This window comes from Brassica oleracea, chromosome C4, assembly GCF_000695525.1.
Source record: "Brassica oleracea var. oleracea cultivar TO1000 chromosome C4, BOL, whole genome shotgun sequence".
NCBI classification, from domain to species: Eukaryota; Viridiplantae; Streptophyta; class Magnoliopsida; order Brassicales; family Brassicaceae; genus Brassica; species Brassica oleracea.
In genome coordinates, this window is record NC_027751.1 from 35,091,964 (window position 1) to 35,109,971 (window position 18,008).

The window sequence follows — 18,008 nt, forward strand, 5'->3', positions numbered from 1 at the left end:
ATTGAATATCATTATTTTTGACATAATTTGAGTTTTCTTTTACATCAAAACTTATCATATTTTAGGATAATTTTAATTTAAAATGTAATTTTCATATTTTTCAAACAAATTCTAAAAATATTTAAAAATATTTTGTTATAATTGTTAAAAAAATATTGAGTTGCATTTCAAATAAAAAGGTAAAGATATTAAAAGTATTCTAATTAGAATATGTAAAATTTAATATAGTTTTAAGGAAATGGTCAAAATAAAAAAAAATTACACATAAAAATAATCATCATTTTTGTTAACTGGACGGATCATTATTTATATGATATCGCACACGAAAGAAAAATTTCTGTTTTTAAAATTATCTAATTAACTCTATACTCATTTTTTATATTTTTTATATGATATCACACATTCGTAAAAACATAGATAGTTTAAGATGCAAAAAAAAAATATTTACTTAATGAATATAATATGAACGAATATTACAAATACATCATTTAATAAAATAAATAATTAAAAAACTGAAAATTCATATCCGCGCTGACCAGGGTTTAGTCGTGTATTAAACCCGTCGCTCATGGGTTCAACTCCTACTTTGAACTAAACTGTCACTCTACAGGATATGAAACAATACTTTACGTGTCATTTGAAAATTTTGAAGTTGGACTATTCGTCGCTCTCGAAGACAAGTTGGCTTGACCTATATATCCCGTTAATAAAAAAAGAAGTAAAAACAATAATTGTGTACCCTTCGAAACAAAAACATTTAAAATATATTCAAAATGGAAATACTATAATTTGTGTGAATCATGAACGAGCGACGAAGTTATTGATGTGTATGCGTGGTGTGTAAGAACTCGACAAACAACATCAACATGTACTAGAGCAGACTATTTCATGATGTTTCATTTTCGACTTAAATGTTATTGATGAACCACAACAAGCGTGTATTTCGTGGTGATAGTTAGAAAAAAATGCAATTTGGCTTCTTCTACTCGAGGAACAATTTGATACACATGTACTATTTTAAATTGGGACATCTACCGAATTGTATTTAAAGCCATGTTTTTGTGCATAAACACGCTTTTTTTTTGTGACTCTGACCTGATCAACTAGACCATTCGTTTCATTATAAATGTTTTTCACGCATATTATTAGAACTATTGAAAATTCTGCAAATTTGCATATCAGTACGCTAGTTTATTTTACACTAGGTATTGACCGGTGCGTTGCACGGCTTTTGATTGATATTTTAATTTCATGAAATATATAAAAACAAGAATCTCTCATCGTAATTGTAGGATTTTTGCATATACTGTGTACAATTTATTTAAAAATAAAAATTAGTTTTTCATGTGAGTTTTGGTTGGTATCTATGTATCAGTAATCACAGTGTACAAACATCACAAGTAGTTATTAGCAATTTTGTACTTACAAGAAAAAGATAGCAAATTACAACTAATTTACAAAAAAATGTAAAACAAACACAACTCTTTGAAATTACCGCTTTGTTCTATAGTATGAACCTTTTTAAGATAAACTAATTTTGAATTAAACTTCCTATGAGTTCATAATTTATTAGGATAATCTAATCATGAGCTAAACTTTCCCAAAGCCTAGATTTCAATCCTTCAAATATTTGAAAGTACGTCAACATATAACGTACACAAATGCACCAACCAGCACATCAAGTGGCAGAGGTATCTTGTTGTGAGGGGGTCATATGAACCATGGAATTTTATAAAAAGAAAATGTTACCTATATTTAGAAGATAAATAAATTATCAAATCAACTTGTTGAGCCATATGTTACAGAAAGAATTATGTTTAGATACACATTTAACATTTCCAATTACACTTTGACACACTTATAACATAAAACACACTTTCTAATAGGAAAAAAATCTATGTTGCGCTTAAATTAAACTATCTAATATCTTCTCCATTTGTATTGATAGACATTCTTTCTCGCTTCCATGAAAATTTAATCAAACATTCATCTACTCGGTGTTTTGCCCGCACATGCGGAAATAATTATTTTATAGTTATTTATTAATAAATGTACTATTAAATTTAAAGATCAAAAATTTTAAGTCAAAAAATAAATTTTTAATATTTTTATGAATCTCTCAATTTCTTAAATTTTAAATTTTATTAATTTAAAGACATTATTTGGATAACAATGTCAATATTTTATTATTTTAAAATATGTTTTTATCTTTAATTTTTTTTAGATTAATTTATAATCAACTGTCTAATTAAATAAACAAATATATAACTGCTATTATAAAGTGATATTATTAGACCAAATTCTTGAAATTACCAAAACCTACAAAATCTCAAAATAAATTGAAAGCAAAATTTTTTTAAACCTAATCCAACTCTACATATTATATTAATCAAAATAAATAAAAACAAACACTCAAACAGGCTAACCGTGTTGATAAATAGAACATTAATATATAATGTATAAGATAAGACCTTGCTATATATTATTATATTCATTTTTAAATGATATAATAGAGGGAAATATATGCCATAGTCAATCTCTATTTTTTATTTAAAATAGAGATTGCTATTTTTTTTATCAACGCTATTTTCTTCAAAATATAGAGATTAAATAACATTTTTATTATAAAATCATAATTTCTTATTTTCAAGCAAATAATTTTTTAAAAAATGTTTTTATAAAATAGAATCACATTTTTCTTTACATAATTATATTCTAAAGAAATTGTAATTTAAACAAAGTCATATTTCTCTGAAATTCTTGAAAAACATAAAAGTATATATAGTTCATTTAAATTAATATTTTGAATATTCTCATCTGGAGGCAGATATTTTGAGAATTATTTTAAAAAGATAATTCATTCCCAATAAAAAATATTTAGAAAAATCACGAATAACAAACAAACATAAATCAAATTTATTGTTATTTCTTATATATGTACCTCTTTTAGTATTTTAATACTAAAATAAATTTAATAATTTAGAAAAAATATTTCATAATATATTACGTTTACAAACAAATATAAATCAATTTTTTGGTTTTTTGATAAAACTATTTTTAATATTTTAGTATAGTAATAAACCTAATTATTATATTTATATATATACTACTAATGATGACAATATATATATATATATATGTATATATATACTACTAATTATAAAAGTTAGTGAATAAGAAAGAAAGATGTAGATAAACATAAAATAAATACATGAAATTTTCTTTTTTTACAAAAACGTTTCCCGTTATTATTTTTTAGATAGCTTTATAATATTAATTTGTAATCAGGTAAATAATGAATTATATTTTAATAATAGTTTAATTAAAATTATTTATTATTTATTAAAACTGATCATTCAGCATAAAATCATGGAAAATGTGACAAATAAGTAAAATCACTTCTCAAATAATAGTATAGATTCGTTTTTTTATATCTTATACGAATATATATCTATATAAAGAGATTTTCTCTTTTTACGACATGTGGGATGAGGGTTTTTGCTGACACATGTCCAATTTTTAGAATTTTTTTTCTTTTTGTTTGTTTTAATGGACTTTCACAATTTATATGTGGGTTTAGAGTAATGTTATTTTGGTTGATAAAATCTACGGAAATTGACATTTTTTTAAAAAAAATTAAAATATTTTTCAGCCGATAAAACAAATCCTTATTCTAAGAAAAATAATTTAGTTATATTAAAAAATGTTTGGAAGATAAAACATGAAAGACACAAGTTGATGGCTAATGTCTGCATAGTTTTCAATTTATCCGACTAATATAACACAAAGGATTGAGTAGTCTAAGTTGTTTATTTGAGTGAGTAATGAATTATTGGAATGAGAGAAAAACTGAGGTCAATAAACAATGGTGTTGTTAAAGAAAGAAGTGATTAGATAGTTGCACAAAACAGTTTGGTGTATACAAAGACTAATTGTGATTAAAAAAAAAATATATATATATATATATATCTATATCTTATATAATAAAGGAGACTTTCCTCTCTCCTCCTGCGTCCACGTAAGCAACGAAGGAGGGGCAAATCGCGACACGTCAGCACAGCACCCTCTCTCCTGCGTTTAAAATGTCATTTACGGATCGTATATTTTGGGCTTTGTCGTTTGTTTTGTATTATGTATTTTTTTGGGTTTTGTGGAATTTTTAATATTTGGACCTTGGTATGTTTGGCCCAGAGTTAGATATATTATGTTTGTGTATTGTCTTCAACCCCGACGTCTTCTAAATCCTAATCTCAGCTTCTTAGTCATACACCACAACTGAGTAACGGCTTCACCACTTTATGCTGAAGCCATAAACCTTACATTTAATCTTAGTTAAGTCGAGCCCCACTACTTCTCATTACTTCACAACCTTCGATCTCTTCGGTTTCTTCGCGATTTTGGATCTATAAATAGGCAGCTCCTTCTTGATGGTTCTCACAGATTCATTACTTCTTCCTACTTAAAACTCATACAAAATCCTGCATTTCTTCACACTTCACTGTCAATTGGCATTGCATAGGAAAACCGATGTGGTCTTCAAATCACGACGCTTCTGGACCACACCTTCTGTAACAGTTGCCTTTACCAATCATCTGTGACATTAAACAGATCACGGCGGTTTCCCACATTTTACAGTCCGACTCCAGCCCACTTCTCCAACAGATCTCCGACGATTAATAGGAACTCCGCGACTAAGAAATTCTTCGAACGGCCGTTTCCTCCTCCGTCTCCGGCTAAAACCATCACAGCTGTTCTCACGAGACGCACGGCTCCTTGAAGCCACACTCTACGGCAATCCTTGAAAGTAGCGAAGCTGAAGGAGGTGGGGTGGGTTTGGATAAGAGCTTTGGATTCTCCAAGAGTTTATCTAGCAAGTACGAGATTGGTGATAAGTCGGTCGTGACCATTTTTGACACACTTGTCATGCAAGTTTAAGGGTGATAACAAAGGACAACAAGTCGCTGTTAAAGTTATTCTCAAAGAAAAGGTTAGTGCTTTTTGATTTGATATCTTCTGGTTCTGTTGTAGTGATGAGATCTATTAGAATGTTTGTAATTTGTTGTGTAGATGAAGACGGCTATTGCCATTGAAGATGTGAGTAGAGAAGTGAAGATATTGAGAGCTTTGTCTGGCCATGATGACCTCCTTTATTTCTATGATGCGTATTAGGATCATGATAATATCCATACAGTGATGGAGTAAGCTCTCTTTTAGTTTAGAGTTTGTTCCTATATCAGCCTACGAGAATCTTTAACAAGTGTTTTGTTGTTTTAATCTATGTGAAGGAGGAGAGCTTTAGGATTGAATATTCTCACGGTAAGGGGGTAGTACACAGAGGAGGTACAAAGACTATTATGATACAAATATTGTATATAATTGCATTTTGTCATCTCCAAAGTGTCGTACAACAAGATCTCAAACCCGAGGTGATTAAAGACCCTTTCTTTTGCTTATACATTTGATGTCTTATAGCCATCTTATACCTAAAACTGTTTGCTTCAGAATTTTCTATTTACCTCAAAAGAAAACACCTTACAGTTGAAGGCAATAGATTTTGGCTTCTCAGATTATAATCTTTATATATAAAGATTGGGTTTTAGGTAAAAGACAAGATCCTATAAGGATATATCACTCTCTTTATGCGGAATGATTAGACCAAGTTAAAAATAGAAGCTTAAAGCCTCATAGAATGACAATTAAAATTCATCATACCCCTTTGGTTCAAATTCAATTCCATAATTGTGTGACTTGCACGATAATATACCTCTTAATTATTTTAAAAGTACGATAATTGTGTTTTACACTTAAAACATACAAAAAACGATTATGATAGCACGCTTTGCACTCAATGTCAACTCGACTTTCACACTCCACCAAAATTAGACATAATGTTACAAAGATCTACGACTATATCTCCAAGTCATTTTGTCGCTATTATTTATTGTATCAATTTAATTGGTTGTACATTTTACAATGTCTTACACTACAAAAAAAGAAGTGAATTGTATCACTTAATTTATATCACAAAATAAAGTGATTCTATTTTATATCATTTTTGTAAATGAGACAAATATATAAAAGTTAGCATCATTTATAAGAAATTGATGTTTTATTAAATTATTTGGCATCAATTCAGTAAAATGACATATTTTTGTTGTAAGTTGTATCACTTTAACAAAAAATGATACTATTATATAAAGTTATATCAATTATATAAATGATGTATTTATTTTGCTGTTGACATCACTTATTAAGGTGATACTTATAAATAAAACCGATCCTAATAATTTTTTTTATATATCATATATAATTATGTTAAATAATTTCAGTTACAAGAACTGATGTAACAATCACAAAACCAAATAAAACAACCCACTAAAACCAATCCGTTTAAAAACTATTATAAACTTCACAATCCAAACATTACGTGAAGTAGTTACTGATAGATTCTTTGGGTTTGGTATGTTTTTCTGTAATTCAATTAGTATTTATTCTATAACTGTTTACCTCAATCAAAAATCTTCTTCTCTATCGTGATCCTCATTTCATGAGTTCTTCTTCTTCTCTCAATTTTAAACTTTTTGTAAGTTTAAATTTTTCAACAAATATTATTCATTTCTTTCTTAAATTGAATTAACGTCTCCGGTCTCTCTCTATATATATATATTTGTTTTTGTACATTGTCGAGATTTCAAATTGTGATGACAATGAGGTGTTTAAAGAAAAAATGATGATAATATCTAAGGAAGAAGATGATGAGACATGATGTGTCTAGGGTTCTTGGTATTTTGAAGGTATTATAAACAGATTTGACTTTAGAATAAATCTTAGTTATGTGGCAACTCTTTTTCCTAAAGATTGGTACTATTGTTGTGTCAGGTTTCAATAGCAATTGGGTTCGATGCTGGAGTATTGTCGTGTCTGGAGTACATGCATGAAAGCAGAATCGTGGTCTGAAGATGAAGAGTACAGGACTGCCTCATGTTGTCTGAAGTATAAATTGGAAAAGTAGGAGCAACAAGCTTCACTTCATGATGGAAGATTGAAGATGGAAATAAAATTCAAAGAACAAGAAGGAAAAAAAAAAAGAATTTAGATAGAAGAAAATCATGATCAGTTATTTTTAACTATTTTTTCTCTAAATTCATCTATTTTACTGATTTATCTGTAAAGCTTCTTTAGTTTTTTTTCCTCGTCAAATTATACTTTCAGTGGAAAAGAATAAGAAATAGTCAATGCAATTAATTTTTTTATTTTATTTATTGACAAATTTATTTACTGTATAAGAATAATTAATAATATTTAAATTTAAAATTATAAAAATATAATCATTAAAATAATTTCCGAATTTTAATATTTTTAATTTTTAATAATTGATAAATAATAAATAATAAATTATTGAAATCTATTATTATAATTGATGTTAACACTAACATCATTTAAAAAAAAACTGATGTAAGTTTTAGTATCATTTTTTGCAATTGATATGTATTTAACATCACTTAAAAATTGATGCAAATATTCAAATTTTTAACATCAATTATTAATAAAATGATGTAAATTATTTGCATCACCACTTTCAGAGTCATTTATATAAATGATATAAATTTCTTTTACATCATTTATAAGTGACTCAAAAATATAAAATAAATGATGTTTGATCATCTTTTTTTTGTAGTGTTACATCAAACTTATATAAGTAAAAAGAATATTTAGATAATGAGTCAATTTTGATGTAAGAATTTGGACTGTAATTTCAAGTGATATAGTTGTAAGTTTTTTTATCTAGAAAATATTATAATTTTTAAACCGCTGAATTAAGAAAAATAAAACGTAAAAGTATATGATTGTAAGTTTAAGGAGAAGGATCTATTAAATTACATCGAGACGAATGAAAAACAAAATATATAAATAGTTTTAAGTGAAATGAAACATTTCTACAATTTAACCCAATTAAACACTATAAACCAAAATTACTCAGTATTTGTTCATTCTGCTCATTACCTTATATATAACTTCCAATAGCCAAAAATTGGATACTAAAAATTTTCGAAATGCTTAAGACAACAAAAATAAATAATTTAAAATAAATTTATAACTGTTTAGCTACTTATGTTTTTTATAATAAATTATAATATATATATAATCATACTAAATATATATTCAAAATTAAAATTTAAACAAAAATCCCGGGCGTAGCCCGGGCCAACCCGTCTATATATAACAATAAATGAGACTTTTCTCCATTTTCCTTAAGCCACATCAGTATTGAGCAGAGGGCAAATTTAGACGCGTGTAACTTAAAAATGTTAATTACGAATGATTTGTTGATGTTGCGATGCAGGCTGTTGTTTCGTTGCTTGCTATTGGGCTTTTAATCAATGTTTTAGTCAGGCCCAGTTTAGTGTAGGGTTTTCATATCATCTTCTGAACGTCGACAATCAAAAATCAGCAGCCGACTGTTTCAGATAACGATACCGCCAATGAACTATCGAACAGTCAACGCTTATGCGAGGATACGTTAGTGCGAACCGTCTAATCAAATTCAGGCCGTTTCAGTGAAGCTTCTGTTTACAAGCTAAGAGGCTTCGACGTAATGGGGAGCAACAACAGAGAAACATGATCGAGTTTGATATTTGATCACTCAAAATGCAGATAGAAGTGATTCTGATATGTAGCGATGGCAGCTGAAGATGAACTTTAAGTGAAAGCGTGATCATGATCGTCTTCTTCGTTGACTTCAGGATAAAGCAAACCTGGCGGAGGAAGACAGAGAACAGTCAAAAACCATACAGCGAATCGACCCAATTCCTGGAGCGGGAAGAAGCAGACAAGGCCAATCATTTCCCGGCTAAATCTCAGCCGACAAAAGAGCTACGACATAACAGTCTCGCCATTGAACACCATATGTCCAGCCGTACAGTCTTTCACAAAACATTTCAGTATTCTTTGTAGAGACGATGATTCCGTGAATCGTGATTTCTGTATGATTTGTCCGTGTTTTGAGTATATAGTGTTCTGGATTCACTTTTTCAAGAACTTCATCCCTTTTGTGATTTTGTCACGTTGACTTGAATGTTTCATTATCATCATTACTTCATCCCTAATCCGTTTCTTTTTTCAGATATTGCCACAATAATCCTAACGCGGCATCATTAAACAAAAAAAATATTGGTGGTGTGCTAATGTGTTCTGTAGTTAATTTATGAAATCTTTGGTCATGGACTTGCGAGCGGCTATCTCTTTGTTCTCATTAAGATTCTACAAAGGAACACTCTAAATAAACAAGTTATATAGCTCTAAGCTCTAATTGACCCTAACAACATAAGTAGTATAATAAAAGAGAAAGAATATTGTATTTGCTAAGGGATGGTACTGATTTGCTCTTGCGAAGTATCATTTGTTCATCCAAAACTTGAATAGGATTATATTGATCACAAAGGTGACATTTAAAGGCTGCACGCAGTTTGTTAACAGGCCTTAACTAATGGAGTTTCCGAAAAGTTTAGTACCCATATGCTCCAAGATTTCCAAACACGAGTAGATGTATGGGATTGGTTCATACTGTGGTACTTTAAAGTTACAAGATTTTTGTTCGGTTTACTTCAATGGTTCGAATTGTTCTGTACGAGAAACTGAAATAAACATTGAACTGATTCAATGATTAGGTTTCATTTAAATTTTTTATGATTTAATTTACATCGGATAAAGGAGCTTTGTAACAGATTGTATTTCGGTTTAGTAGTACCGTTCGGATTATCGTTAAGTGAAAATTTATTTTAGAGTCACGAGAATTGGGCATCAGAGATCTTGGTGGTCAACCAATCATCAATTGGAGAACAACGTGTTGTTTCAAGTTTTTAGTTCCAGTTTCTTTATCAACTTCAACTTTTGCTTCTGTTTCAAGTTTCATTATCAAGTTTTCATTTTTCCTCACAGCTAATTATGCAGTTAATTCTCATTCAGTCTCCAAACCAATTATAGCATCCAAACAAATATAAAACTAGCAAGTTAACAGATAACCAAGACGACCAATTAAACCATTTTATCAACATAAAATGTATATAATGGCTTCTAAAAGTTAACTGAACTATTTATATGTTTTCATTTTTTTTTTTTTGTGCCAACAAACGGCTATTCTATTACTCAAGCTTGAGGTGGTCTGGGTAACCAGACCGGAATAGAACAACAATAAAGCACAAAGATCAATGAAAAGAACGGGCATTCCTAACTAGCGAGTCAGCAATTATATGTTTTCATCACGATTAACAGAATGGTGCATTTTAATTGGTCCCCTAATCCTTGGGTTATGGTTAATGACTCATAGAAATTGGGCCTCCAAGCCCATGCCGATAATATCTTATTGTATATTCTTAATAACGTAATCAGACATTCCTAAATACACTTAACATGGCAACAAAAAACTACCTTACTTAAATCGACTAACAACTCACACAAAAATACTCATAAATAAATTTTCCTACCGGACCCCAAAGTAATATTTCAAAACCGTACGCCCGTATTAACTCATGAAATTAACACAACTAGCACATTATCAAAAAGAGCCTAATAATTAATTCAATAATATTATGCACTAAATACCACTACCGCAAAAGCTCAAGCGTTTTTTTTTTTTATTAAAAAAGCTCAAGCGTTTTTACAACATACAATTTACACAAATCTGTTAATCTGTACATCAATCAAACACAAAACCATTCTCTTATAGAAAAAAATTTGAACGCCAATCAACCACCCTCTAAATTAGAACAACTCCCTCAAAACATTCAAAGAGATATCATCTCTAGGGTTGCAAAAATTTCAAGAACAACCACAAAGAATGTGATGCAATGTGTCCAGAACTGGCTGAGGCTGCTAAAGACACCTGAGTTTACAAGAATTTAAAACTTAAACCATTGACCATCCGTTCACTTACATCTCTAACAAGGTATTGTGATCTCATGATAAAATGTTTAACAACTGGAAATTTGGAAGTTTACTATGTCAAAAGCATTCAAGAATATTTTTTCAAAAAACTAATACTGAGTTGGGTTCCATCATCTCAAAGCAGCAGCAGAAGATACATCTCTAGATGTAATTTATTTATACAAATAACCATTATATGCCAGAGAGATAAAGATGTTGGAGAAGCATACTTTAATAAAATCGGTTGAAAACATAACAGAGATGGATGACAAAGTTGGTACCGCGTTAAAAAACTTTGCATGGAGTGCTCCAACGTTCTTAAAGCAACAAAGGCTACCATATTTTTCCATCCTAAAAAATTAGCAAGAGATGCAAGCATTACTACTTATATAAGCAAATGACTAAGTTTGTTTACTCCATTTTAAAATCGTTTTAATTGTTCAAATATCTACATTTATATGTATTAAAAGCAAAATGTTGTAAAAGACCTTTTCCTTAATTATTACTAATATATTGTACTGGTTTTTCAATTTGCTGCTAACGTACAGTAATTCAGTAAAAATATATAATAAATTTTAAACAAATTAATTTCAGCAAGAAAAATGTTGACATAAAAAATATTTAAAATATTGTTTCTCAGGTTTTATCAAATCCATACAAAGAGTGAATCCCAGCCAAAGCTTAGAAAAAAAAAACAATAATCAAATATTATTACATCATCAGAACATTTTTTTTTTGGAAAATAAAATAAACGAACTACAACAAATAAAAATGATAATTTTGTGACAATCTATAACTTGAACTGTGACAACTAATAATTTGGACAAAATACATAATATAATAAACAGAAAAATGAATTAAAACCAAAAGAAGAGAAATTCATTATAAGATTGCTTTACGTGTTTTATAAATTCCAGATCAATAAAAATAATAATTGAATCACACAAAAAAGTTATTTGGTTAGGAAAACCAAATTAAAGAATTTAATAAGTTATAAGATGGATAACTGTATTTAAAGATGAATATATATTCAAATATACAATATAAAATAATAAACTGTAAAAATAAAATATAACTCAAAGCATATAAATTTTAAGAATAAAAATATAAAATTCATAAGAATAAAAAGTAAGAAATGACCATCAATTAAACTATTGACCATCCATCCACTTACTTTTCTAACGATTTTATGACAAAGTGTTTATCAGTTGGAAACTAAGAAATTCTTCATGTAAAAAGCATTCAAGAATATTTTGATAAAAAAACAACTCTGATAACGGCTTCCATCACCTACAAACATCAATAGACGGTTGTCCCTAGGTGCAGTTTATGTATACAGTATAACAATGCTTCGCAAAGGTGAAAAAATATAAGAGAAACCTACATTGATAAAATTGGTTGGACGCAAGACTATAAGCTTGGCGATCTATGCTAGAGTCCATCGCATTAAGAAAATATTGCATGGAATTTAGAATCAAATAATTCAATATTAAAAAAGTCAAATACTCTTTCTGACTCAGTTCCCTATGCAAAACCCATGGCAGCTTCCCGGCGGTGCTTCCGGCCTGAACCCTCCGTCTCTCACTCCTGGTGAAGACCCTCCTAAGCCCTCTGACCCCCCAGACCCAGCCTCTCCTTTTTCCCCCAGCCAATACCCGCCACTCTCTTCCCCTCCTGTTAAATCAACTGTTCCTTCAAAGCACTCCGTCTCTCTTTTGAAACCTGTTGCGAAGGACACTGCCTTATCCTCTGTAACTATTGAATCTGGGAAGAATCAGAAAAGTTCTAACTGGTCCACCTCTTCAGCAGGCTTACCCCCTCTTGAAGTCACTGGATCTGAAAATTCCTTTAAAAAAACCTTCACCATTTTAAAACCATCTCACAACTCTCCTCTCCAAACAAACAGAGCTTCAAACTCTTCCTCCTACACTCCCTCATCCACCAAACTGCTTACTTCCCAACCAGATTCAACCCCCCAATTTGTCCCCACTATTGTCTCTCCTCCATCTCAACAAAATCCATCAGTGACTAACACTATTCATGAAACCCTAACTCAAAACCAGCAAGAACCTCCCCCCCCCAACCCCCTGTAAACCCTATTCCAGCTAACCCCACTCCAAACCCTACTCCCAGACATATCCCTCCCGTCAACCCTACCCCCCGACCTGCTCCAACTCTTGTTGAAAAGATACGTTGGTCCGAAGATAAAACCTTACAGCGACTTGCCCCAATCACCATTGCAGCATCAGGAAGGCCACGAGTGCTAATCCCAGACTGTTTTCAAAACAGGTGAGGAGATGCATAAAGATTTCATAGTATGTTATTTCAATGGAAGGCCGCCCCCATTCAACCAGATTCAAAGTGTGTTTAATCATATGTGGGGCAAAGGAAAGAAACTTGAGATTCACAATAACCCTCTAACAAGATCAGTTATTGTGAGAATCCATAGTGACTACCTGCGGGGAAAGATCTTAGAGAAACATATATGGTATGTTGGTGACTCTATGTTTCACACAGCCTTGTGGACATCTGAGCACTCCTCCTCAACTCCTCCTCTCCAATCAGTGCAACTGTGGGCTCACTTAACAGGGGTTCCTTTAGATCTTCGTCACCAGGCAGGCTTCAGCTTAGTTGCAGGTTTGGTGGGTGAACCTAAGGAGACTGATGAGTTCACAAAGAATCTTGTTAGCTTGACGCTATCTCATGTAAAAGTGGAGCTTGATTTGACGATTCCTGCTCCTTCAGTTGTGGAATTTGAACGGGAAAGTGGAGAGGTGGTCGAAGTCTCTGTCACCTACCCATGGTTACCTCCAACATGCTCACACTGTAAAGAGCTGGAACATGTAATCCGCAACTGTCTCAAGTGGACTCCTCCAAAAGATGCCCAACCTGCAGAGAAACAACCAACAAAAAAATCAGACAAGGCCAATGGAAAGAAGTCAGTAAATGACAACTCAGTTAATTCAGCTGATGCAAAAGAAAAAGGATCTACATCTGATCAAGTCATGGAGGATGCAATATCACTTCCACCTGTTGAAGCTAATCCACTAGTGTTTTCATCTCAAGCCCCATCTTCAAAGTTACCAAATCCTTCCCCTATTCCCAAGTCTGACTCATTTTCCCTCTCTGAATCCTCACGTCTTCCACCCAAAACACCTTCCACCCCAACCACACTAGCTTTCCCCTCTCATTCCCTTGATCCCTTTCACCTTAGCCCCCCTGGTCCTCTTGACCGTAGGGTTCTAAAAAGGTCCCGTTCTGATCCTTCAATCTCTTCTCCTCCTCTTTTTAAACCTAACACTACCACTCTGTCTAAAGGAGTGTCAGATACCTCTTTTATTATAAACCTAGAAATTTCTAGCTTCACCAAAAACTCTTTTAGTCTTCTTTTGTCTCTAGGTGACCTCCATTCTTCCAGAGGCCCTTCCCTTAATTAATTATGAGTGTAAAACTCTCTTTTTGGAATGTTTGTGGTTTAAATGACCCGATCAAGCATCGCCCTTTTTGTCAATGGTTAAATAATAATAATCCCATTGTTGGTGCACTTTTGGAAACCCATATAAAATTCGGAAATCTTAGCCAGCTAATGGCAAAACTTTGTTTTGGTTGGAACTATGCATCAAATCATCAATCTGATGAAGATGGTCGTATTATTCTAATTTGGAAAGCCCCGGCAGTTGTTAATGTCCTCCACCAGTCAAGACAATCCCTAACTTGTGAAGTCATTTTGCCGCTGTGCCCACCCTTTTGCTATACGATGATCTATGCTTCAAACATTTCTGTAGAAAGATCAGACTTATGGGTGGAGCTTCTTGATCTCCATCGCTCTCTTGGCCTCGAAAAAAACCTTGGATACTAGGCGGTGATTTCAATCAGATTGTTGATCATAGAGAACACTCCTTGGCTCATATTGACACAACAACCTCTCCTATGTCTGATTTTCGTGACTGTTTGGATCAGCTTGGAGTGTTTGATCTCAGATATCAAGGTCCAACCTTCTCATGGTCGAACCACCAACCTACTATGCCTATAGCGAAGAAACTTGATAGACTTTTGATAAACGATATGGCTCTCCAGTCCTTCCCTGATGCTGCTGCAAACTTCCTTCCTCCCCTAACCTCTGACCACTGTCCTTGCATCCTAAGCCTAGCTATCACCCTTCCTTCAGCCGGTTCCAAACCTTTTAAACTCCTTAATTACCTCTCCAAACACCCCAACTTCCTCCAGGTTGTGTTTGAGACTTGGGTTCAAGCCGGAAGCGCAAGCTACACGTTGACTAGCCTATGCTGGAAGCTTAAATGCTTGAAAAATGCTCTCAGAACTCTAAACAGAGACAACTTCTCAAAAATTCAAGAGAGAGTAAATGACACTAACAATCTTCTTCAATGTTTGCAGGTACAAGCTCTCCAAAAACCCTTCACCACACCTCTTTGAGCAGGAACATGAACTTCATAAAAAGTGGCTATTCTTAAGGGAAATTGAGGAATGTTTTTTCAGACAAAAATCTAGGATAAACTGGTTGCTTGAAGGGGATCAAAACACTACCTTATTCCACAGGATCTGCCAAGCTAGAGCTAGCTACAATGCGATTAGAAGCTTCCTCACGGTTTCAGGTTCCTGGATGGTTGACCCGGTTGCAATGAGTTGGCACGCAATACATCATTTTGAGTCTGTCTTGGGACCGCGGAACATACGCTACAACCTCCTCTACACTCCACCGACTTGGTTTCAGTCTTTATCAGTTTATAGGGTTTCCACCATAATTGGCGAGACAATGATCAAACCACCGTCCCCAGAGGAAATCAAGAAACACTTTTTCAAGATGAACCCAAATAAGGCTCCAGGACCTGACGGTCTTACTTCGGGGTTCTTCCGCGCTTCATGGGAAATTATTGGACAAGAAGTAGTAGACTCGATCACTCACTTCTTCTCTTCTGGTTTTCTGCCTTCATCAGCCAATGCAACTATCCTCTCATTGGTTCCAAAGTCGACAGGAGCTTCTCTTATTACGGATTACAGGCCAATATCATGTCTTAATACTATCTACAAGGTGATCTCTCGCATCCTTGTCTCCAGACTTCAGCCTATGCTGCCAGACTTCATTGTTCCTAACCAAACCGCATTTGTCAAGGATCGACTTCTCGTCAAAAATACTGTCCTCGCTAGTGAGTTAGTAAACGGTTATCACAAGAGAGGGGGAGTTAAAAGGATAACTATCAAGGTTGGCATTGCTAAGGCGTTTGACACATTATCTTGGGACTTCTTATTCCACTGCTTAGAAGGGCTACAAGTTCCACCTTATTTCCTTCAACGCCTGCGAGCATGTGTGTGTACTACTTCCTTTATGGTTGGGTACAATGGTACTGTTAATGGCTACTTCAAGGGAACTCGTGGCTTGCGCCAAGGCGACCCCTTGTCCCCATACTTGTACGTCATCGCAATGAACTGTCTCTCACTCCTTCTTAAAGAGGCGGCTACAGCAGGGACTCTTGGATACCATGACCGTTGCAACACTTCAAAACTTACTCATCTCTGCTTTGCGGACGACCTCCTCATCTTTATAGATGGTTCAGTTTCCTCTGTTCAACGGGTCCTTCAAGTGCTTCATGAATTCGAGAAGCGGTCAGGCCTTAAGGTGAGTTTACAGAAAACTAGCTTCTTCTCGTCTGGTCTTACAGATGCAGAAATAGACACAATCCAGGCATCGACGGGAATGATACACGACGTTCTACCGGTTCGCTATCTAGGGGTACCTCTGTGCACAACAAAGCTCAATCTCCTACATTGCGAGCGGCTGATCCAACAAGTGAAGTCAAGATTCAACTCATGGACAGTCAAAACACTCTCTTTTGCGGGCAGATTGCTGTTGATAAAAACGGTAATTGCGGGAATTACAAATTTTTGGTGTTCCTCGTTTGTGTTGCCGAAGGCCTGCATCAACAAAATCAACTTCCTCTGTAGCATGTTCCTCTGGAAAGGCAATATAGAAGGTCGCAACACTGCAAGAGTTTCTTGGGAAATTGTCACTCATAGGAAAGAGCATGGAGGCCTAGGAATCACAGACTTGGTAACTTGGAACAAAGCAACCTGTCTTAAGCTAATTTGGATGTTATTTTTCAAGGCGGGTTCGGTTTGGGTAGCATGGTTCAGAGATGAAGTTCTCAATGGGGACATTAGTAACTACTGGACAATTCAACCTAGCAGGAAGCACTCTTGGCTCGCTAACAAACTACTCAAGCTCAGAAGTGAAGTTTACCCTTGGATAAAGCTAAGAGTGAGAGATGGTCGCACCTGTAAGTTTTGGGTTGAGAACTGGTCTCCCTTCGGTAATCTGCAAGTGTTCCTTAACCCTCATGGCAACTCGCGTCTAGGCATAGCCAAAACAGCAACTCTGGCCAGTCTGTGCAGGAACGGTGTGTGGCGTCTACCTAATGCTCGCTCAGACAATCAACTTCAATTCCTCACGTTCTTAACTACCTTCCAACTGCAAGATGGAGATGATTACTATGAATGGGAACTACAGGGCAGAATAAGTGTTATTCAACAGGAGAAGTGTACCGATTGCTGCGAGGAGATCAACCAGCGGTAACATGGAAAGATATTGTTTGGTCCTCTGGATCGATCCCACGACAAATCGTTATTCAACAGGAGAAGTGTACCAATTGCTGCGAGGAGATCAACCAGTGGTAACATGGAAAGATATTGTTTGGTCCTCTGGATCGATCCCACGACACTCTTTTTTGACTTGGCTATTTATCCTTGACAGATGCCCTACTAGGGACCGTATACTTAGTTGGGGATTGCAAACAGACCCAACCTGTCTCCTATGTTCTACTGAGCCTGAATCCAGGAACCATCTCCTCTTCAACTGCTGTTTCTCCCTCTCAATTTGGACGGCCCTATCCCGTCGATGCTCTCTTCAAGCGCTACCTGACTGGGACCAAACCATCCTACAACTGACTTCCCTTCGAACGGGTAAGCTCCATCGTCGTCTTGTGATCATAGCCTGGCAAGCAACGATCTATGCGATCTGGACAGAACGCAACTCTCGTCTTCACCGCTCAGTCTTCCGCTCAACTGACTCC